A 23,072-nucleotide genomic window follows, 5' to 3' on the forward strand; every position below is an offset into this window, starting at 1 on the left:
CAAAATTCAAGTGGGTGGACTTTTGCCAATCATATGACTCCAAGTTTTATTTCATCATTGAAGAATGTTATTGTATAGATAGTCAAGTTTTTGAATGTCTGTTTTATGAGGCTTTTGAAAAATATTTTTTGCTCATTACAGGTCCCATATTTAGACATTTAATTTCAGTGAATAAGATTTTTACTTGCAGTGAAGAAGTGATTTCCCCCCATCAACTTTAAAAGACAAAGAAACAGCTTTTCCCAAATATAAATAAGTATAAATGTGAAGCATTCATACAAATAGTAGTTGCTGCCCTAACATATTTTATTTTTATCTTTGCAGTAAGAAGCTGGATGGAGAAGCTCAAAGATAAGGTATTTTTTTTTTGTTTTGTTTTCTTAATATTTTAAGATTTTGGAATTGTTACTTTATGGAATATGGGGTAAATTAATTTATGTTGTTTAGCACATTATAGCACATTATTCTAAATGGAGCAAGAGCATATTACTATATAAAAAAAAGTTAAAAAATGTGAGACTTTTCCATATCTGTAATGTAGTTTTTTTTTTAACCCTTATTTCTGTGTCTTATACATCATAACAACTATCCAGGTACGGACTCTGATAATGTGGCAGGAATATTCAGTTCCCTATTGAAATGTCAACACTCAAAATGCCTAGTAGTGACAGGCCAAAAAAAAAAACTGGAAACACAGCAAAAGAGCGAATCTTGATCATTCTTCTTAGGTTCATAGGTTCATAGGTAGGTACTGGGCTATCTGCCCGAAGGCATATATTAGCCCAGCCACGTTGTGTGGTATTCACTGCCCCTTTGGTTAGTTCCCTAGGCCCTTGATCTAGCAGCTAGCACCCTTGGCACCTATCTAGTATAGCTGTTGGTATGATCCCTGGTGTGAACTTTCTGTTACCCATCCACTCGTCAAGGTTTCTCTTATAGAGTGATAGTGAGGGGATCTGTCTTATGTAAATCGGGACCTTGTTCCATAGCAAGGGAAGTCTTTGCGAAGGGACTCTATCCCTCCAGCATGTTCTATTCATTGTTGTGCTAAGGTTTATATCCCTAGAGCGTGTAGCTCAAGTAGATTTGGTTTTGCTAAGATGGATCATGTTCAACAGTTCTGGGTTGGACATGGCTCTGTATGTTAGACAGAGATCGCCTCTGAGTAGGCGGTATGCAACAGAGAAAAGCCTTAGTTTTTTTCAATCGTGCTGCATAGGGCAACTGTTTGAGGCCAGTAATCCTCTTAGTGAGGTACCTCTGTGGTCTCTCCAGCTGCTGGAGATGCCTAGCCAGGTACATTCCAATTGGTGCATTGTACTCAATAATGGGTCTGATGAGGGAAGAGTAGAGGGGCACCACTACATCCTTAGATCTTGATGCAAACCCTTTTGTGATCAGATGGGTCACATAGAAGGATTTTTTAACCACCTTGGCAACATGGTTATCAAAGGAAAGCTGACTATTTACTTGGGTCCCTAGATCCCTTATTACTTCTTCAGATTTCAGGGGGTTACCTCCTATGTGGTAGTTTGCGGGTACTCTGTTTTTTCCAAAGGGGATTACTACGCATTTTTTAGCATTTAGCTTGAGACCATGACTTTGACACCATGCATCAGTCTCATTAAGGCCCTTCTGGAGGATATCCATGTCGGCCGGAGACTCTATTATAGCACCCAGTTTGCAGTCATCTGCAAACTTGGTCAGCCACAGCCCTTCAGTGCTTGCCTGTACTTCTGAGAAGTATATGCCAAACAGGAGGGGCCCCAGGACAGAGCCCTGAGGCACCAACCGCTCATTACTGCTCTGGATTTGGACATAGGGCCCGCTACTCTTACTTTGTGGGATCTGTCTGAGAGCCAGTTTGCGATCCATCTTGTTATGTAAGGATTTATGCCCAGGTTGGTGAGTTTATCAATAATACCCGAATAGGGAATGGTGTCAAATGCTTTAGCAAGGTCAAGGTAAGCCGTGTGTACCTCCTTTCCCTTATCTATAGCCTGAGTAACTGTCTCAAAGAAGTCCACTAGGTTCAGGGGGCATGATCTGCCCTTGACAAAGCCGAACTATGTGGGGTCAAGTGTTTGGAGGTTCCCAATCTCTCCATTTATGAGTTCCATAATGATTCGCTCCATTGCCTTACAGATCAGACTGGTCAGGCTTATTGGTCGGTAGTTCCCAGGGTCGGTTGTGGTCCCACCCTTGCGCAGCGGAACCACCATTGCTGTGCGCCATTCTATGGGCACATATCCTGTTGAGAGGCTTAGACTGAACAGAGCATTCAGATGCGGGGTTAATTCATTTTGGAGTTTGCGTATGACACAGCCCGGGACACCATCTGGTCCCATGGAGGCAGTGTTTTTAGCTTTAGATAGAGCCTTATTAACCAACGTATCAGTAATAATTGGAGTTACACAATCCCCTGGAATAATAATAGGCCCTGTAGGTGGTGAGGTGGGGAGAAATTTGCACTGAACCTATCAGCCAAGATGTTGGCAATGTCAGTGGGGTCAGTGTATTTTGTTCCATTTTGTACTAGCTCAGAACAGACCTGAGCATTGCCATTTAGGTTTTTGATGTAATCATAGAAGGCCTTATGGTTATCCTTGGCATTCTTGGCAACCTTCTTTTCAAAATTGGCTTTAGTTGACTTGATGAGGGCCCTCAATTTCTTACTAATGCTGATCAGGGATGATTTTTCTACTTGAGATTTGGCCTTTTTTGTATAAGTCTCCTCCTTTTATTGTATAGTTTGCTTATGGCCGGGGTCCACCAGACTGGTTTCTTCTTGCTTGAGGAAGGAGTCTTGGTTTTATTTGGGATAGCATGGTCCATGCAATCCTGAAGATGTATATAAAGTGCCTTGGTGTAGGATTCTGCATCCTGGATATCATTATCCTTCTGCAAGGGAATAGTGAAGCTTTCCACTTCTGAAGCAAGTAGTTTGAAGTTTGCTTTGGAAAGGTTTTTTTATGATGGTTTATTTGACTGGGGGAGGTGGAGGGGTGAGGACGTCCAGGGTTATCATTTTATGGTCTGATCTGATCAATATGTTGTCCCCTCTAGTGCCTCTAGTGGGAGAACATACCAGTTGTTCAAGGGCATTTGATTTTATAAATTCTATGAACCGCTGGGCATAGGAGTTAGAACTTTGGTAGTTCGCCCAGTCTATACCAGGGTAGTTGAAATCACCCAAAATTATGGTGTTGGGTAGGACCTTTATATTTTCCAATGCCTCCAGGAATGCTAAGTGAGCATCTTGGGACATGGTGGGCGATCTATAACAGGCTATGACTTGAAATGTGGTTTTGCCTGCTGATTGTTGCACATGGATGATCTCTGGGGCATCATGCTGCGCCACTAATCTGGAGATTTGGGTATCCTTGATGAATATGGATACACCTCCGCCCTTTGTACTGTGATCCGGTAAATGAGGCCAGAAGGTATGATATGAATTGTAACCTGATAGTGCTGGGGTGCTCTCTGGAGCCTTGAACCAGGTTTCCGTTACTGCACAAACATCGATTTTTCTCCATACTGTGGAGTGCCTCGAGAGTGTGCATTTTGAGGTTGAGACTTCTGGCGTTGATTAGCATTACCCTTAGTTTTTGGTTACCTGTGCTGGTTACGGTGGTTGGTTTGTCCTTTGAGCCTTGCCTAAAAAAGACACTATGGGGACGGCAAAGAGCCTTGACCAGTATTCGAAAGCCTAGGGGTGACGGTGCAAACCATCTCTGACGGAACAGCGAGGCTTGTCTATCATGTCATCCCAGGCAGACTGACACTGGATCCCCTTAGAATGACACCAGAAGCTTAGCCAATTGTTGAAATTGATCATTTTGTCTTTGTATTGTGGTATCATTCTAGGTGAAGGTAGTATGCTACTCAAGGTCAGGGTCATACCAGCTTGAGCTACATGATCAGAGAGCTCCTCAATGTCTCTTTTCATGTAGTCTAGGGAGGTACGTCTTAGATCATTCACAACAACATGTACAATGACATACTTGTACTTGTTCTGGAGTGACCTTTTCCTTTAATTTTTTTTTTCCAGAAGAGGCAAGCCCTCCTGCACCCCATGCAACCCCCCCCCCACACACCCCAAACATATATGTACCAATTCCAGGATCACCATTCCTCAGGGAAAAGGGAATACTATTAGAGGAAGTGGCTAGCTCGGGTGTAATATATGTAAGTCTGTTTTTTGGACATTCAGTTTTTGTGTACTGGGACTTGATCTAGTGGGTCCTGACATTTCAAACGGTTAATAGAATGTGGAGTACTTTATACATTTTGCAATGAAATGTGGTTTGGGGTGAAATAAGTCATAGTATAGGGACTGAGGTTATGAGGCTCTTAACTTAAGTTGTATTTCATAAACATATTTTTGTGGAGATTGCAGGCCGTTTCACTTTGGCAGTAAGCTCAGAAGATAATTCTATATTTTTGACAGGCACTTCTTTCCATGGACAGTTTATTTTATCTCATATGGTTACTTGTAATCTCCATTGGGTAGCTTTGATTAGAAATGTTCTTTGGATTGAATATGTGAATGTCATTCAGTTATACATATAAATAGAATCAATAAGATTGGAAATAGCATGCATTGTGTCTAAGTAGCCCATATATATTAGCAATAACATCTGTACCCTGCAGACCATTACTTGTCTTATTTGCTGGTATAATATGGAACTTGTATGCTTTGGGTATTCATTATTTAAATTAAGTGATTCATATGACACTAGTATGAATTCTCATTTGAAAGTCAATGCAATATGGCAACTGAAAGTATAACATGATTCTGAATCACTAAAACACAGATTTCATTCTGATTTCTACTCCTGATTGAGTTCTGTTGAGTTCATGACATGCTGTAGAGAAATGGGAATATTATCCCATTGAAGTTAAAATGTAACCATTTCCAAGTCTTATAAGCATACCTTTGTGAAATAGATGTATTTTCAGAAGCTTAGTAGTTCAAAACATAGGTGTAGGTAGCTATTCTTGTGCACTGGTGCTGTCCCCTGATCTGAGACCTCGTCCATCAACTTTAAGTTAAGGAGCAACAAGAAAAAAATAATAACTTCTCTCATTTAAAACTGTAGCAAATCTAGCAAGCAGTTCCTACAATTTATGCCACTGTGCCACATATGAAGTGCTTTAGCATTTTAGTTCTGACCACAAATGGAATACTGACATTCAGAAATGCCAGTAATGCATTGAATACAGGGATCACTGCAGGGCTTCAGTTCTGACAACAAATGCTGTACCAGCATTCATTTCTGATGCCAGTAAGGCACTGACACCTGATCAGGATCCTCTAACACTGCGCTCCTTTGTCCAACTATGGCTATGCTTCTGGTTCTAAATAGTTTTCCAAGATGTTGAAAATAATAATCCGGGGACTTCTGGTATGGTTAAGTCATAGCAATTAGCATTTCTGTTAGCTCCATGGGCAAGTGGGAATTTTAAGTGCAAAAACCAGAGACAGAAATCAAAATCTATAGTAGAACTAAAGAAAAAGAGGGCCACCATGAATGTCTAAGAAACAACAGATTGATAAGGAGAAAACTACTAAAAATATCGGGTCTATATCAGATGATTGAAGTTTTACTACTTCGAATCAGTATACATCGAACACTACTGATCGAAGTAGTAAAACATTGAATCACCATTAAAACATTGTATAAAACAAAACAAATAAAACAAAAGGGTGTAGGCAGGGGGGCAAACCCCCCTGCACCCCCCCACACCCCCACTACTTAAACATACCAACTCTGAGACCGCACTACATTGAAGTAAATGGAAATCTTCCCTTATGGAGATTTCCGTTTAAACATTCGATATTCTAAGCGTTCACTATTGTTGTGTAGACAATATCAGATTCGATATTGTTGGCTTTCGACAATGTAATATAGACCCAAAATATCACATAGTAGCAGTGGAGAATGATGTGGAAGATTCTGTGACATTGTTAACAATATGGCAGGAAATTAAATAGATTAAGCAAACTCTAGTCGAGAACCTAAAAATGCAGTACAAGAAGATCATTGAGGTACAGCAGGGTCTAAATGAGCAGCTGACTGTGATATAATGTTTAATAGAAGAGAATGAGGAATAAACACTAGGGTGGATGCTGCAGAAGTACACTTGGACTGCATCAAGATGAAATGTATATATTTGTAAGACAGGACCAGGAGAAAACTATAAAGCTGACAGGTGTATCCGAAAAATGTGAGGGCCAGGAGTTTAAGGCAAAATGGGACTTTTTGCCCAGTAGCTACAACTTATGTAGCCATCATGATTGAGATGGGTATCTTGAGACAGCATTAGAACTTTCTCAGGCTGTCTGATGATCTCCTCTTGCACAAATGGCACAACACAGTGTGTGAGAGATGTACATATATAATGTCCTTGGGAACAAAAATGTCACACACAGTAAACTCAGACACCAGAATCATCAGCAGTACATCACACACCATACCTGATCAAGCGCATCACAATACACATAAGCCATCATAAGATGAGGTTGCAAGGATTAACTTTCCTAAACCTCAAAGGCCTCCAAAATGCAAAACAGACATGAAGGACACTCAGTAGGTTAGACTACCTCCTCACATGACACAAGGAGCTCCAAAGTCACAGATGCTGAGCCCGTAAGGCAGGCATCTACCCAACCAAACATTCTAGTTATAGGTGTCTCCCTTGTAAGACATGCAGATATACTTCTTACCAGGCTAAGCATGAAAAGAGTGATAGCTGCTTGTATGGTGCCAGCATCCATCAGATCAAACATGCTTTCAAGGTCTTGAACAGCAAGTACCAGTATGACTCTTTCATAGTACAGTGTAGGATGTAACTCCCTGGTCTATATAAAGAGAGACATGATGGAGCTCTCAGGCTGCATGTCTCAGGCAGTGTGACCTAGCATTGAGCAACATTCTACTTTATCCAAGGATGATGCCACAATATGAGCAACAAATAACTGACTTAAGTAATTGGCTTAGCTTTTGATGTCATTTGAAGAAGGTCCAATATTTGTCAGCCTGGGAGGATGTGATCAACAGGCAAAGCCTGCATCTTTTCACTGTAGGGTTTCAGTTATTGGCAAACACGTTATCCACCCCTGTAGTGCTTTTTTAGGCAAATGCCAACCTGATAAACCTGCCAACATAATGAAGCAAGCAAAGGAAAATATGCAGGTGTTACTGATCTGTGCTAGATGCCTAATCAAGAAACTTCACTTCTTACAAGTCTTCTCACCCTTGAAGACATAGACATCTTTGTAGTGACTGAGACATGTTTTAAAAGAGTGGAGAGCACTCGGTTGCACATGGCTATAACTCTTTCCATATGTTTAGACTAGCTACTATGCAAGAGGTGAAAAAATGTCTCAACCTTCATCTAGAAGAGACTCGTATCATGACTTATAAAGTAGCACGATGCATTAAAGATTCTTCATGCCCAAATAACCATCATAAACTCCAGTACCATATATTAGCCAGCTGCATAACTCCCTCTGTTACACAAGAAAGTTATAATACCTGTCTACAGGAAATGGAATCACTCAGTATTAAACTAAATGCTATTTCCTAGGTGATTTAAACTGTCCAGCAATGGAGTAGGAAACCTAAACTACCACTAGTACTTAAGTAGAGAGATTCCAGGAATTTGTCAGTACAAATGCCCTGGAGCAATTAGCCAGAGTGCCACTAGGGGAACAACATCTTGGATCTTGTCCTTACCAATGTAGGGGCATCTTCCACTGTCCCTTCCATATCTTCCTCACTTGTTAGGTTTGACCATAAAACTGTCTGTAGAAATTTCTTTAAGACAAACTACCTACTTCTATGTGATAGATTGGCAAGATTCAGACTCCCATAAAACCCAATTAACTCTGTTGAATATGAGGAAATATACACCAACATGGAAACACCTGTAGGAACAAGCACAAAGCAAACCCCAGAAACAACCCGCATGGTGGAAACATAATATCAACTAGCTTTACTATAAAAGGAAAAGAAATTTGACCAAAAGTAAGAAGAGTAATCCCAGAATGATCGGGTCCTCTTCATTGAAATAAATGAGCAACTCAGGAACTTAATAAAATCCACCAAAGCCAAACCTGAAGCTAAAATAACCAACTTAAGCCAAAAGACAATCACAGGGTCTTTTTTAGTTATGTTTGAAGTCTCAGAAACACAATGCAGCAATGCACTCAGCTGACTGAGAACAATGTTACTAACAGTGAGGCTGAAGATATACCAAACCTACTTGCCAATAAATTCAGTTCAAACTTTACCCCTCTCTCTCCTCCATCTATCCCACAAGATATACCTGAAACTAACTCAGTTCTAGCTATTGCACAAGACCAAATTCTAAAAGCACTATCAATAGCTAAAAATACAGTCTTGATGGGTCCCAACAATATCCCAGCATGGGTCCCCTTCACATGTCGACATTTCAGAAAGTCGAAGACCATATGGCCGAGGCCATATGATCAACTTTCGAAATGTCAACCATACAGAACCACCATCTCCATACAGTGCAGAATGGAAAGATTTCCATCTTCCGCACTGTAGTGCAATCTCAAAGTTGGTATATTTAAGTTCCGGGGGGTGTGGGGAGTGGAGCCCCCCCATGGGGGTGGAGGGGGGGCTTGCCCCCCTGCTAGCAGTGTGAAGGTAAGTGATTGTTGTGTTTTTTTTTTTTTACATGGTCGGCATTTTGAAAGTTGACTATATGGGCACGGCCATATGGTCTTCAACATTATGAAATGTTGACCATGTAAAGTAGACCCCTCAGGATACATCTTAAAGATACTGTTCAACCTCAGTCCCCATACAGGTTTTCTACAACGCTAATGGAGAACAGCTAAAGTCCTTTATCTGCATAAGGGAAGTCCTTTCACAGACCTAGGCAATTACAGACCCATACGTCTAACCAGCATCACATGCAAAGCCATGGAAAGTCTCATTATAGAACTAATTAATAAGGACATAGGGAACCTCCAAACATTGGACCTGTCTCAGCTTGGATTCATCAAGGGCAGGTCATGCTTACTCAGCCTGGTGGAGTTTTTAAAAAGGTCATAAAAGCAATAGAATAAGGTAAAACACCACATATCTTGACCTGATCAAAGCTTTTGACGCAATCCCCTACTCAGACATTGTATAAAAGATAAATAAACTGGGAGTAAACCCCTGTGTCACACACACTGGATTGCCACCTGGCTCAAAGATAGGACACAGGAGATAAAAACAGAGGAAGCTACCTCCACAAAGAGAAACTGGTGGAGTCCCCCAGGGTTTGGCACTAGGACATCTCCTGTTTGGCATCTACTTCTCTGAAGTAAAATCCAATACTGATGGGCTCTGGCTGTTTAAGCTTGAAGATGACTGCAAGCCAGGAGCAATCATTGAGTGAACCCCTTATTACTTAACCAGTCTACAAGAAGGTTTGTGCCATGCAAATAATGGGTGCCAGAAGCATGGACTGAAACTAAATGTCTTTGGAAAGTTGTATATCCTGGGTAACTACCACATTTACAATATGCACCTAAGAGTTGGCCCAGTTCTTTGGGATTTGGGAGCTTATATAGGCAGTGATATAACCTCTAACCAACATGTGTCCTCTGTGATAAGAAAGTCCTTTTATATTGTGCAGCTTAAAAACAAAGAGATTGCAACCTGATCTAGAGATGTCATTGTCCCCCTTTACTCAGCTCTCATTAGAGCAATCATTGAGTATAATGCTACCTTTGGTATGTATCCTTCCAGACATATGCAACAATTGGAATGCCCACACAGGTGCCTTACTAAAAGGATACAAGGCCTAAACAATATGTCCTACATGTCCCTGTTACTATACTCGGCATACTATACACTGCTAAAAGGTGATCTGTGTCTGGCATACAAGGCATGCTGGTGGACCTACTGCACATCAGTAAGTCAAACTGCATAAGAAGTTCTTGGTCTAGGGATTTAAACCTTTTCTGCAGCATCAGTAGAATAATTTGGAGGGACAGATGTATCTCACAGAGGAACCGCTATTGTAGAACAGACTCTCCATCAACTTAAAACAAAATTCATCCCTCTCCATATTCAAGTTCAATTTAAATCTATGGATGGGAAACACACAATTTACCCTTGTATAGCCCCCTGCACTACTAATGAACAGAGGCAACTCCTAAATGCTTTATCCCATGCACAGTTCCCCTCAAATTATCTACGATATTTTCTCAGTTATTTTCATTAGGGGTTATATATAATTATCAACTATAGGATAGGTTAGGCCAATCTATAACTAAATGGGACAGGTTAATTTGAGCACAAAAATGGAAACTGGTTAGGCTTACAATGGCCCACAAGGTCAGCTAGTCTAGTGCTTAGCTATGAACCAATGAACCAGTGAATGGACTGGTTATCCAAAATTGAAAATCAAGATTGAAAGAGCACACCCAACCACATGGGGAGTGGTGATGGAGGGAGTAAAAAATGTGAGACTGGTACTTGCTTACTTTCAAAACTTTTGAGCTGAGAGAAATAGTGTTAAGATGTTTGTGGGAACCTAGAAAGAAGCTGATGGCAGGTGGACAAAGAGTGTTTGCAGACCAAGACATTTCTTCTGAGACAAGAAGGAGATTCAGACAAGAAGGAGAAAGGGCATATTTGCACAAGCAATAAAGTTTTGCAAAGAGGCAGTAGTCTGATGGTGCATGGTATATTAAGCTGCGTTTTGTATCTTTATGCGTGGAATGATAAGATCTTTCACAAGTCCAAAGGTGGCAATCTTCTGGTAGCAAAAACCCATGAACCACTCAACAGGCCCTGTAGAGGAGGACTCCAAAACTCAACAAGAACAACAGGACAGTGCTGTAGTGGAAAGGAGAGTAGTAGCTAAGGACGAAGACCTCCCTGTTTCACAAACAGCAATGGATAAAGAAGAAGGCAAAACTATTTAAGGAAGGCAAAGGAATGCCAAGGAGAAGTTATAAAGATGGTGTATACATTAGACTTTTAAAATGAAGCCATGTGATGTACATATTTTATTATATTTTATTTATTTTATTTTACATTTGTTGACTGGGATTGTCTGACTAAGCTGAAGAGACCTTTTTCAGCGGAGGCCCGGGGAGAAAAGCTCCATCGTATTGTACAATTTTCATTATAAATTCGCATTAAACAACAATGTTACAGGATTATTACAAGGCGTTAAGTAGGAATACAATGTTATACAGTGTAAATAATCAGAAGTGTAGCAAAACTATTTCAAGATGTATAAAAAGAGAATATGTCATTAAGATGAATATAGTTTTTGGGGTAAGTGGTTACAAAAGCCAGTTTTATCATAATGTAGTTGCATGAAGGCAAGACAATTACAATAGAATGTTTCTCCAAGGCGATTTGCTTAATAGATTTTAGAAGACAGTAGAAAGAGTAGTCAAGGAAGATTAGAGAGAGCTGGCGAGAAGAGTGAGTTAAGGGCAGAAAGTAGATTAAGGTATGGGAAATAGGGGATGTTTAAGGAAGGAGGGTGAAGTGGCAGGACTAGTGACATTTAAATGCTCTCTGGTGGCTGTTTTAAATTGTTTAGGATGTGTAAGGGTCCTGATTTCTAGTGGGAGCCTTTTCCAGGCAATAGTGGGGTGATAGCTGTACATGTTGTGTCCAGAGTTAGACTTGGGTTTGTAGATTTGTAGTAGAGTTTGGTTAGAGCTTTGGGGAGGTCTGGAGGGAGAATAATGGGAGATGAGAGGGGATAGTGCTGGCCAGTAGGAAGGCTGGTATAGCATAGAATGGGTGAGCTGGAGCTGAAAGAGAAGAAGCTCAAGTCAGTTTAAATGTTTTAGAGAGAGACAGTGATGGGATTTGTAGGTTTGCTGGGCAGCAAGTCTAGCTACCTTGTTGTAGGTAGATTCGAGTTTGGTCAGGAGTGCTGAGTTAAGATTTGTGAGAATTTGAGAATTGTACATTAGACTGGGTAGAAGGTAGGTAAGACAGAGTGTAATCTTGGCTTCAGAGATAAGGAATTTCTTGTTACGGTAAAGGAGCCCTAGTTTTGAATGAGTCTTTTTGATACAGTTATTAACATGCAAGTCAGATTTAAGCTGATCATCGATGGTTACACCTAAGAGCTTAGTGCTGGATTCTACCTGAATGGGAGTGTTATTAAGGGACTGTATGGAGAAGGAGGATTTAATATTGTTGAACTTTTTAGGTAGGAAGAATAACAGCTTTGTTTTGTTGTGTGATGGACATATGAGGACTAGAAAAAAATTAAGTAATGGCTAGAAATAATGGAAAGTTTTCTGCTTTGCCCATGTTTATGTAATGTAATTTCAAGCTAAGTAACCTACTGTTTCAGCTGTCTTGTTTCATTACACTAAGCAAAAACTAAAATAGGTTCATAGGTTCATACCAGGCTATCTGCCCAAGGGCATTTATAAGCCTAGCCCATAGTTATGTGGCTTTTGCCACCCCTTTAGTTTGAATAAAACTATGCCTATTATTTTGCTGTGCCTCTGTCAAGTAGTGACACTGAAGTAATTCCTGGGGTATATCTGCGATCTCCCATCCATTGGTCAAGATTCCTCTTGAACAAGGCCAGTGAGGTGCTCTGCCTCACATGTACCAGGATTTTGTTCCACAGCATAGGGAGTCTCTGGGTGATGAATCTGTCCCTCCAGCACGTTTTATTAATAACCGTGTCAAGGTTTAAGTCTCCCGCCCTTGTGGTTCTGAGGGATCTAGATTTTTTGAGGTGAAGCATATTCATCAAATCTGGGTTTGACATGGCCTTATATGTCAGGCACAGGTCACCTCTGAGCAAGCGGTATGAGACTGAATAGAGCTGGAGTTCTTTCATTCGGGCAGCATAAGACATATTTTTGAGACCCTTTATCCTTTTGGTGAGGAACTTTTGGGGCCTTTCCAGCTGCTGCAGGTGTCGGGTCAGATACATTCCGAATGGGGCATTGTACTCAATCATAGGTCTAATGAGTGATGAGTACAGGGGGACGATGACCTCCCTTGATCTAGATGTGAATCCCTTCATGATCAGGTGGGCAATGTAGAAGGTTTTCCTGACTACTTTAGCAACATGAGTGTCAAACGAAAGGCTAGTGTCAACCTGGGTCCCCAGGTCCCTGATGACTTCTTCTGTGCTCAGTGGTTTGCCACCTATATGGTAGCTAGGGGTAACCTTGTTTTTCCCGAAGGGTATGACTATGCATTTCTTGGCGTTTAACTTTAGGCCATGGCTCTGGCACCAGTTATCCATTTCTGTGAGGCCCTTCCGAAGGATATCTGTGTCAGAAGTGTTTTCGACTATGGCGCCCAGTTTGCAGTCATCAGCAGACTTTGTCAGCCATAACCCTCCTGTGTTTGCTTGTACTTCAGAAAAGTAGATGCCGAACAAGAGTGGACCCAGGACTGAGCCCTGAGGGACACCACTTGTGACAGGCTTTGAGTCTGACATGGCTCCAGCAACTCTGACCCTGTGGGTTCTATCACTTAGCCAGTTTGCAACCCATCTTGTGATGTATGGGTTTACATTCAAGCTGATGAGTTTTTCGATGATACCTGAGTGGGGTATTGTGTTGAAGGCCTTTGCCAGGTCGAGGTAGGCTGTATGGACTGCCTTTCCCTCATCAATGGCCTTGGTGACTGTTTCGAAAAAGTCAACCAAGTTTAAAAGGCATGATCTGCCTTTGACAAAGCCAAACTGGGTTGGATCCAAAGTCTGCAAGTTCCCTATGTCTTTATTTATGAGTTCCAGTATGATCCTCTCCATGGCTTTGCAGATAAGGCTTGTCAAGCTAATGGGACGGTAATTTCCAGGGTCGGTGGAGGCACCCCCCTTGTGAAGTGGGACCACAGTCGCCGTGCGCTACTCCTTGGGTATGTATCCTAAGGTGATGCTAAGATTAAACAGCTGTCCTAACTTCGGGTTTAATTCCTCATTGAGTTCGTGGAGCACACAGCCGGGGACACCATCCAGTCCCATGGATGCTGTGTTTTTTGCCTTGGAGAGAGCAGTTCTCACCTGGGCGTTGGAGATGTTTCGGGGGCTACAATCCTCTGGTATAGATGTCTCTCCTTTTGGGGGGGAGGGGGGGGAGTTTGCACTGAACCTGTCAGCCAGTATGTTGGCAATGTGTGTAGGTTCAGTAATCTTCACATCATTTTGAATTAATTCTGAGCATATCTGGGAGTTTCCTCCTAGGTTTCTAACATAGCTAAAGAAGGCCTTATGATTGTCTTTTGTGTCCTTGGCGATTTTTCTCTCAAAATTTGCCTTGGATGATTTTATGAGAGCTCTTAGTTTTTTACTTATAATGATCAAAGGTGTCTTACCTTTCAAGGATTTTGCTCTATCTTGTAGTAGCTTCCTCCTTTTGTTGTAGAGCTTGTTTATGGCTGGGGTACACCAGACTGGACGCTTGCCTTTGGTACAAAGAGTCTGAGTTTTGTTTGGGATTGCCTGATCCATGCAGTCCTGTAGGTGCTGGTAGAAGGCATTTGTAAGTGATTCAGCGGTTTGAGTAATGTTTACCACTGGCTCAGGGGCCTTAAAGGAGACCACACTAGTTTTTAGAAGTGTGAAGTCGGCTTTTGAGAAGTTTTTCACTGTTGTCTTTTTTATTTCAGGTGGGGGCGGGATGAGGACCTCCAGCGAGATTAGTTTATGATCTGATCTCACCAGTGACTGAAATGAGATTTACCAATATAACTGTCATACACTTACTTACAACACAGCAGGGAAGATGTGTATTGTAGATACTGAAAAGTTAAATAATGGTTTCCTTTTTCTGCTGCTTTTCTTCCCTCATAAATAGTAGCTCAGAAGATAGAGAATACATTATTTAGTTAAAAATGTGATTTTTCCTCTGTTAGCAGTAACATCCCTGGGTGGAACCTGTGGAGGAGGGCCTCCCTGGTGGATTCTGACAATGATAATGGAAGGGGCAGTAAGTGAAATGATGTGTTTCATTGGCCTCAAAAAGTAGTGGGAGTGGCTGTCAACATGGCCAGGCCAACAAATACTATAACGCTAGATGGGGTGGAGTGGAAATAATGTGCTAAGTAGTTAAAGTAGAAGCCATGTAGTTAGAAAGTCCTCAGATTAAACATGGAATGAGAAGCACAGCTCTTCTCACATATGTTACGTCATTACCTTTTAGATAGGTGTTAAGAAAACATGCCAAATGTGGTAGCCCGGAATGGCAGCATAAGTTTTGCTGTAAATGTTTGTAATGATTAAAGAATGATTAAAGAAAAAAAGAAAGGGATGAGTGAAGAGATGAGACATGTGAGGTAAGCATGGAAGGGGAAACAGAGAGAGGAGTGAGGAGGAAATGGTAGACTTCATATTTAATGGTAGAGAGTGAAAGAGGGTCAGGCGGACAGCAAAGCACTAAGCACGTGGATACGAATTTCAGAACATACGTGTTATTCTCATTACGTACTGACAAGAAAAGGGACAATATGAGGTGGTGGAAGGAGTGAAGGAGAAAAGATAAGAAATGATAATAGCGAAAAAGGAACTGATGAAGCTTGAGAATAGGAAGGATAAGATACTCTGATTGCTGTTGATGTGGCAAGTATAAGTAGAGACTATTTGTTCTGGATTTAAATAGCAAACAGTAAGTAAGTTAGGAAAGGACAGATGGAGGTGGAAGGGAGAGGGAAGTGAAGAAGGTTTTATGCAATCTTAAGGAAATGAGTACATAGGCATAGAAGACGAAGGGCAAGATACTGATGAGAGATATGCTACTAATATAAACTACATGTAGTAATAAAAGTAACAACACACTGGAATTTTTGACTTGGAAAGATGTAAGCTAAGTGGGAAAGGATGGTGTCAGTCAAGAAGATTGATGTGATACAGTGCATTTTCATAGCTATGACAGATTAATTTGGATCAGACAGGCTTTGTAAGGGGAAGGACAGCATGTAATTTGATCAGGCCAGTTTTGTTTATGTAGGATGCTGTTCATGGATGTTTGATCCTAACCTATTATGAGGAGGGTATACAGACAGTATGGGATATCAGAGTAAGATATGGGTGGTAATAGTATAAGGTAAATCAGGGGAAAATCAAAGCAAACAAAGGAAGGGAAGACAGGGTAAATGAAGGCAAAAGATAAGATATGTGGAAGGAGAAATTCAAATATCTAACAACATGGCTGTTAGATAAGGTGGATAATTTAGTAAAAAGCACATATAACAAACTGTATGAGAAAGATTAATGTTAGCTGGTGAAATGAAGAAAAATAGATCAGGGAGTAGAGAGGCTGCAGTTATCTGTACTGCTGTAATTTATATATGCGGGACATGACTTTTGGGCATTACCAGGGCTAGACATAATGAAGAAAGTAAAGCATTTTTCAGGGAGTTAATCTTGGATGTGTAGCTTGAGAGACAATTACAGAGTAAGTGGGGAAAGGAGTGTTGGGACTGCCAGATTTGAAGTTCACTCCAAGCATGTATGATATCATATATATTAAGGCTGGTATAAGCAGAGTATGCAGTGGATTGGAAAGAGATGGTCTGGATGAAGAAGGAAAACGGAGAGGCGACAAGAAGTTAGTGGAGGTGCTTTTAGAAATATCTGGAATGGATACTGGTCTACTTTGGATGAAGGAAACACAGATATTATTCAAGACACAATAGCAAAAGCCAAGCCAGCAAGAGTGGAAGGTGAGGGTACTCCCAGTTAGGGGCTAAAGCATGATCATGAAAATATATTAGCACTATAGAGATGGAGGAAAAAACAAAAGAGGGTGAAATACTTTCTACAAATACTAATAAGAAGAGAATGAAAATGTGGGAAGAAATGAAAGAGAAATTCAGTTTAGATGGATGATCTATAATTGTAATACCAAGGTGTTAGGACTAGTAAGAGCGGATGTGTATGTGTGTTTGTCCTGTCTTCCATGTTCATCAATCCACTTCTGTCTCTTTCATTCATTTGTCACCTCATTACCTGATCAAAGTCTATTGCCAGTTGCCAGTTGGGTCAGGGTATAGCCAAAGGAACCTGTCATCTTTCGGAGGTTCAGATATTTTATATATGTATGTGTGTGTGTGTGTGTGTGTGTGTGTGTGTGTGTGTATATGTATATATATATATATATATATATATATATATATATATATATATATATATATATATATATATGTATATGTGTGTGTGTGTGTGTGTGTATATATATATATATATGTGTGTGTGTGTGTGTGTGTGTGTGTGTGTGTGTGTGTGTGTGTGTGTGTGTGTTGGTGTGTTTGTGTGTGTGTGTGTATATGTGTGTATGTGTGTATATATATATATATATATATATATATATATATATATATATATATATATATATATATGTATATATGTGTGTGTGTGTGTGTGTGTGTGTCTGTGTTTATATATATATGTGTGTGTGTGTGTACATATATATATATATATATATATATATATATATATATATATATATATATATATATGTGTGTGTGCGTATATATATATATATATATATATATATATATATATATATATATGTGTGTGTGTGTGTGTGTATCTTCCACATCCAAGGTTCTGTGAAAGCAGGGTGAACAAACCACTATCAGCATGCTGTACTTGTCCTGATTACTTTTCTGCAACAGAGCTGGAGGCCCTTTTCTTCACAATGTGTTAAAGCTCTCACCAGAATCCTCCATCAGATTAGCTGAGGTGGCCAAAGTGATTCCTCTTTCTCAGCTCCCCAATGTTGAATAATCAGAAGTTATTTCTCCTAGTCAAATCCAAGTCTTTTGTATCACAGTTAGGGCTCTGCCCTACTGTACTATGTAGCCAGCCCACAAAATGGTCCTGTTAAGTAAAGACTTTAAGATACAGTATAGGCACAGTATTTTTTTTAAATTTCAGACATAATCCACTTGCAGTTTACAATGTGACTGAGATGTCTGTCCATGTCCTGGCTGGTGTCTTCTGCAGCAGTACAGAAACAGTGCCACCTGTGTAACATGGGCTGTGTGTTAATAATCAAGTAAACAATTGTGACTGTTTGAAAATGAGCATTCTTATCATACGTTTCAGATAGAACACAGATCACTTGCGTTGAGATTATAGCATAGTTGTTGACTATGCTCTGGTGGACCCAATCCTACAACCATTCAGCCTGAACTTATCCACTGGCTTTGTCCCTGAGGTTTGGCCCAAGAGCAGTTGTGATGTCAGTTCACATGGGAGACCCTACCATGAACCATGGGAATTAAGGACCTGATGACACTCATCTGCAAGGTGATGGAATGAGTTGTAACATACTAATGAACTATGATAGAAAAAGTCTTATAAACATAATAATGAACTATGATAGAAAAAGTTTTATAAGGCTTGACCTCCAATAGTTTGCCTTTGTTAAGGGTTATCATGTCTAAGCAATCTGGTGTTTTTGTTTTGGGAGGGGGGTAATGGAAGCTGTGGACAATGGTCATGCTGTTCATAAAGCATACTTTGACCTCACCAAGGCATTTCATACCATACCACATGCTGACATTATCAACAAGCTAAATGCATTCCAAATTTGCCCATGTAGTTAAACGGATAGCTAATTATCTGAAGGACAGAACCCATATATGAGGATGGTAGGCATGTCCTTGGAGAGCATGAAGGTAACCAATGTAGTAAGAGAAGGATCCATGTTAGGACCTCTGCTATTCAGCATATACATCTCTGATTGCCATATCAGAAATGGGGTCCTCTGGTTAACCAAGTTTGCAGATGATTGTAAACTGGGTGTTATAATCAAATCCCTTTCTAATATGCATAAGCTACAAAGTGAACTTACATATGTTAATTGCTGGTGCTCTGAAACAGGCTAAAACTAAACGCTAAAACGCAATATTGTTCCACGGTAAACAAACCTTCTAACCAAGTTATAGTACAGTATGGAAAGCAGATGACTCCAAAGTGAAGACATTATGACAGTCCATGGAACATGGGAAGATAAGTCCCCCTCCTTTGATTAGCATGTTGTAATAGCAGATGAGAAATCCTTCTTTTTGGCACATTTAATCACAAACAGTATTTCCTTTAGATCCACCTCTATATTCTGCACTGATCAGTCCCATCATCATATATAATGCCTCCTTTGAGATGGGTGTTATTAAACATATCAAGTACTTAAGAGACCCTCAAATGCTCCTAACAAGAAAGGTCGTGTACCTAAAGGGCATGAACAATGAAGAGAGTTCGGAACCCTTGTCCCTGTATTCACTGTCCTTAGGGGTAACCTTTGCCTTGCCTTCTGGGACATTAAGTTTCTAGAAGTTCAAGACCTGTTATTTCTTCATAAAACAAACAGTTCAGTGAACATTAGAACTAGAGAGACAAATTTATCACACAACTACTACCCCTTCTCTGGAGCAAATGTCCTTTGCAGATTGAGCAATGTGACACAACTGAGAAGTTAAAATTCTCATTTATGCAGGTGTGCTGAATGAAGATGCTTCAGTAGATTATAACACTTGTTATAAAAATGCAAAATTATTTAAAATAATTTCTTTCTACTCAAATGGAATTGCAATAAAGATGAAATCCTCAATATGAATATTAGCTGTACAGTGTTCATTTATTTTAAATGTCTTTCATTATTATTGCAATCAGCAGAGTTTAACATGAGAAGGAAATTATGTGAGCAAGACAAGGCTGGATTCCATGCCACAGAATTCCCAAAATGATGGCAGGTAATGAGCCTGTTACCTTATTCACTATGATTTATTCAAGGTTGTATAGCTTAGTAGTTGAGGTGCAATGTATAAAGCCAAAGGTTTCAGTGAGTCTCATCAGACCCATTTGTATGTTGTTTAATTTAACAAAGTCTGTTCCCCCTGAAAAAAACTCTAAAAAAGGATTTATGTTCTGACCAGAATTACTTAGCAACATTAACTTAATATTAATATGCACAGCAATTTTGTTTATTTAATCATTTGTTTAATGGGTATGTAGGTTTGTCTAAGAGCCCACTATCAGCCAAGACCTAGCACAAGATAGGTAAAGAAAAGCATTCAGTAATACTAGATAAAACACAGGTAGTTAAAAAAATCCACAGTCAAATAAATTACATTAGCAAGCAATGAGTGGAGGAAGAACAAATTGCTCGTCACAAGTAAGATCAACTATTATAGGGTACGGAAGTAGTGTTATACAAAATCTTGGCATAGTATATTTTTGGAAGAAACATTGCTTAACCTTTGTGAAGATGACATTTACAGGAAGAAGCTTATGCCAGATGAGACCAAACTGAATGTGTAACAGTTGATTGGTTGGGCTGGATTTTGATATCAGAGGGAAGGGAGCTGCATGTGGTTGGGGCAGTTTTTGAAAATGACATTTTTGTGGTTGATAAATAGCCAGGCCTGGTAGGAGTGAGTGCATCTTGTTCTGACCTCAGAGGGTAATATTATGGTATGGACAGAAGTTTGCTGATAAGTAGGGTATAAACATTAAGCAAGTGGAGTCTGTGTAATTAATCTTACATAAGCTGATTAAAATATTTCTTTGTAGCTGTGAAGTGTAATGCATTTTTTCTTTCATGTATAAGGAGTATACTGTGAATTTTACTTTCTCACATTGTACAGCTATTGTGTTTGATTCTTGACTGTGATGATTTATTTGTAGAGTATGCATATTTTATTATGACAGTAGGATTTCTTTCTGTCTTTTTACTCCATATCCCAATGATATGCTAGTGATTTGGTGATATTTCAAATGACCATAGGTATATGTATACTTTTGTGTGTGTAATGGTATATGTATATGTGTGAGTGCTTGCATGTGCGTGTGTGAGAACATCTGTGCATTTGGGACGATATGGTGTGTCCTGCAGGACTGATTCCATGTCTTATACCATTGCTTGCCAGGACAGACTCTAGTTCCTTTGTGAAACTGAAGAGGATTAAACAAGTTTTGAAAATTAAGAGATATGTCTGCTTTTTTACTGTAATAATTTCCTATGGAAATGAAGGACATTTTTAATGCAGCAATACAATTCTAAGTTTTATTTTACAGAGTAAGAACATCTAGTAGGAATGCAGTTTCTGCATAGTAATATTCAGCTTGTGTTGGTTTATTGCTTGCATATTACACAATTTAGTTTTACTACTGTCTCTTGCTGTATAGTCCTTTGCTTACTGTCCACAAAGAAATGTTTATTAAGTATGCAAAGTGATAAAATAGTGGCAACACTTTTGTAAGACAGGAAATAGATGGGTTGCAGTGTTAGAAAAGAGAACAGTGAAACAGTAAGTTTTCTTATTATCTTTCTGTGTCTCCACAATGAAACCAGTCCCAAGGAAATACCACTACCCAGTCATAAATGGTAGTAAACCGAGGACCATAGCAAGTCCCTCCACATCTTCTATGCAGGTTACTGTACCCCTGCACCAAATACTACTTGTAGACTCTTAACTTTGAAGCCATGCAACTATAGCAACCATGCAGAAAGGGGTATAATCATTGCTTGGTAAAACTTCTCACTCCACTTTATCCATTATTATGTGACCACAGATAGAGAGTAAATCACAAGCAATTTGTAAATGCAGATAAAGTTAAATAATATTCCCAAACACACAGATGACATGCATCCATTCTTTCAGAATGAAGCATGATGACGTACCTAACATGACAAAATAAAAATGCAATGAATGAAAATGATGAAATGGGACTCAAAATACTGGCTCATGACTAGAGTATATGACCTCATTTTAGCAATGTAGTGCAACCAAAGGCACATAATCAGGGAAGGAAAAATAGTACTGCAAAATGCTATTGCACCAGTGTTAGTTAATTTTGCTGAAGGCAAAGTGGCTGCAGAGGCCTATATATAAGGTCCATGTAGTTCCTGAACACAAAATTTGAAACAAAAAGGAAGTTTGTAATTCTACAAGAAGTAAACCGATATTAATATTGGAAAGTTTACAAGGACATTGCTAGAGGAAATTATTGCGAAACACACTGAATACAGTGGAGCACAATCATGAGATTGGCACTTTTATATTTATTTAATATGCTTGTCAATATATTACAGGTTAAGAAAATGAAATTCAAAATATTAAAAAGGTAGCCACTCCATAAGAATCCAACAAGCTGGAAACGCAGGAAGGACAAGTGCAGTAAAATGTTTTATTCTGTAAAATCAGCAAAGATATATTCCATAAGAATAATGCATCAGAAAATCTATAAAAAAATTTAAAACAATGTAACTAAATAACTGAAAACTGTAAAATATTATGGCATGATAAGGTGTCCCTCTCTGGATCCAGATATACCCTCCTAAAGAGATAGTACTTTAGGATGGGAGTTTATTAGTTCTTCAGTAGATTTTTGGATGTGTGATCAAGAAATTGCACTGTGTCAAGCAGAAGGAACGGTCCCAATGCAGGTTAGCAGTCCATTTGCTAGTATTATGCTCACAATACCAGAAGGCTATAGTACAGCTTATGACTAACATCAGATGTGAAAGATAGCATGACTTGTTAATGAACTGGTGACATGTGGTAATAGTAAACTGAGTTCATATCAGTAAAATGGGGACTGAAGAGTGAACATGTCTTCTGTTTATTTGGTTGGCTATTTAGCCAACTATTATTTACTTGGTATCTATGTCACTGGTATCCTGGACATGCAGAAAATGTTACAGTTACTATAGAACAAGAAACATATGGCATACAGAGTAGACACAACAGACTTCTAGTGTTGCAGTGGAGTACATGGTAGCACCTTTCAAATGCTGCTTCCTTTCATTAAGAAATGCAGTTTAAAAATTATCTCTGTGGTGTCTAATACTGTCCCTGGGATTCAATAAACTCCATGTAGGCTCTGTGGGAAGCTTACACTGAGTTTACATGCTTGTGCAACAATGGGCGATGAGCGGTAGGATGCAATGCATATGAACTGAGTGCTGGGCATCTAAACTAGGTTTTGCGGCTGGCAACAGTATTGCTCATCAGGAAACCATGTAAGTGAATGCAAATATAAATTCTGTGTAAAGCAGAGCAGCAGTGGTCCTCAGATATTAGCAG

General features: G+C 39.6%; 1 long non-coding RNA gene across 1 annotated transcript in view; it reads left to right on the forward strand.

The window, feature by feature from the left end:
• Positions 1–315: 315 nt before the first annotated feature.
• LOC122804514 overlaps positions 316–23,072 on the forward strand; it is a 226,454-nt gene continuing 203,697 nt past the window's right edge. Inside the window, exon 1 of the long non-coding RNA XR_006365225.1 lies at positions 316–356. This is a non-coding gene — a long non-coding RNA (uncharacterized LOC122804514). The remainder of the gene's footprint in view (positions 357–23,072) is intronic.

This window comes from Protopterus annectens, chromosome 6.part0 (genome assembly GCF_019279795.1).
Source record: "Protopterus annectens isolate FY-2018-M chromosome 6.part0, PAN1.0, whole genome shotgun sequence".
Classification (NCBI taxonomy): Eukaryota; Metazoa; Chordata; order Ceratodontiformes; family Protopteridae; genus Protopterus; species Protopterus annectens.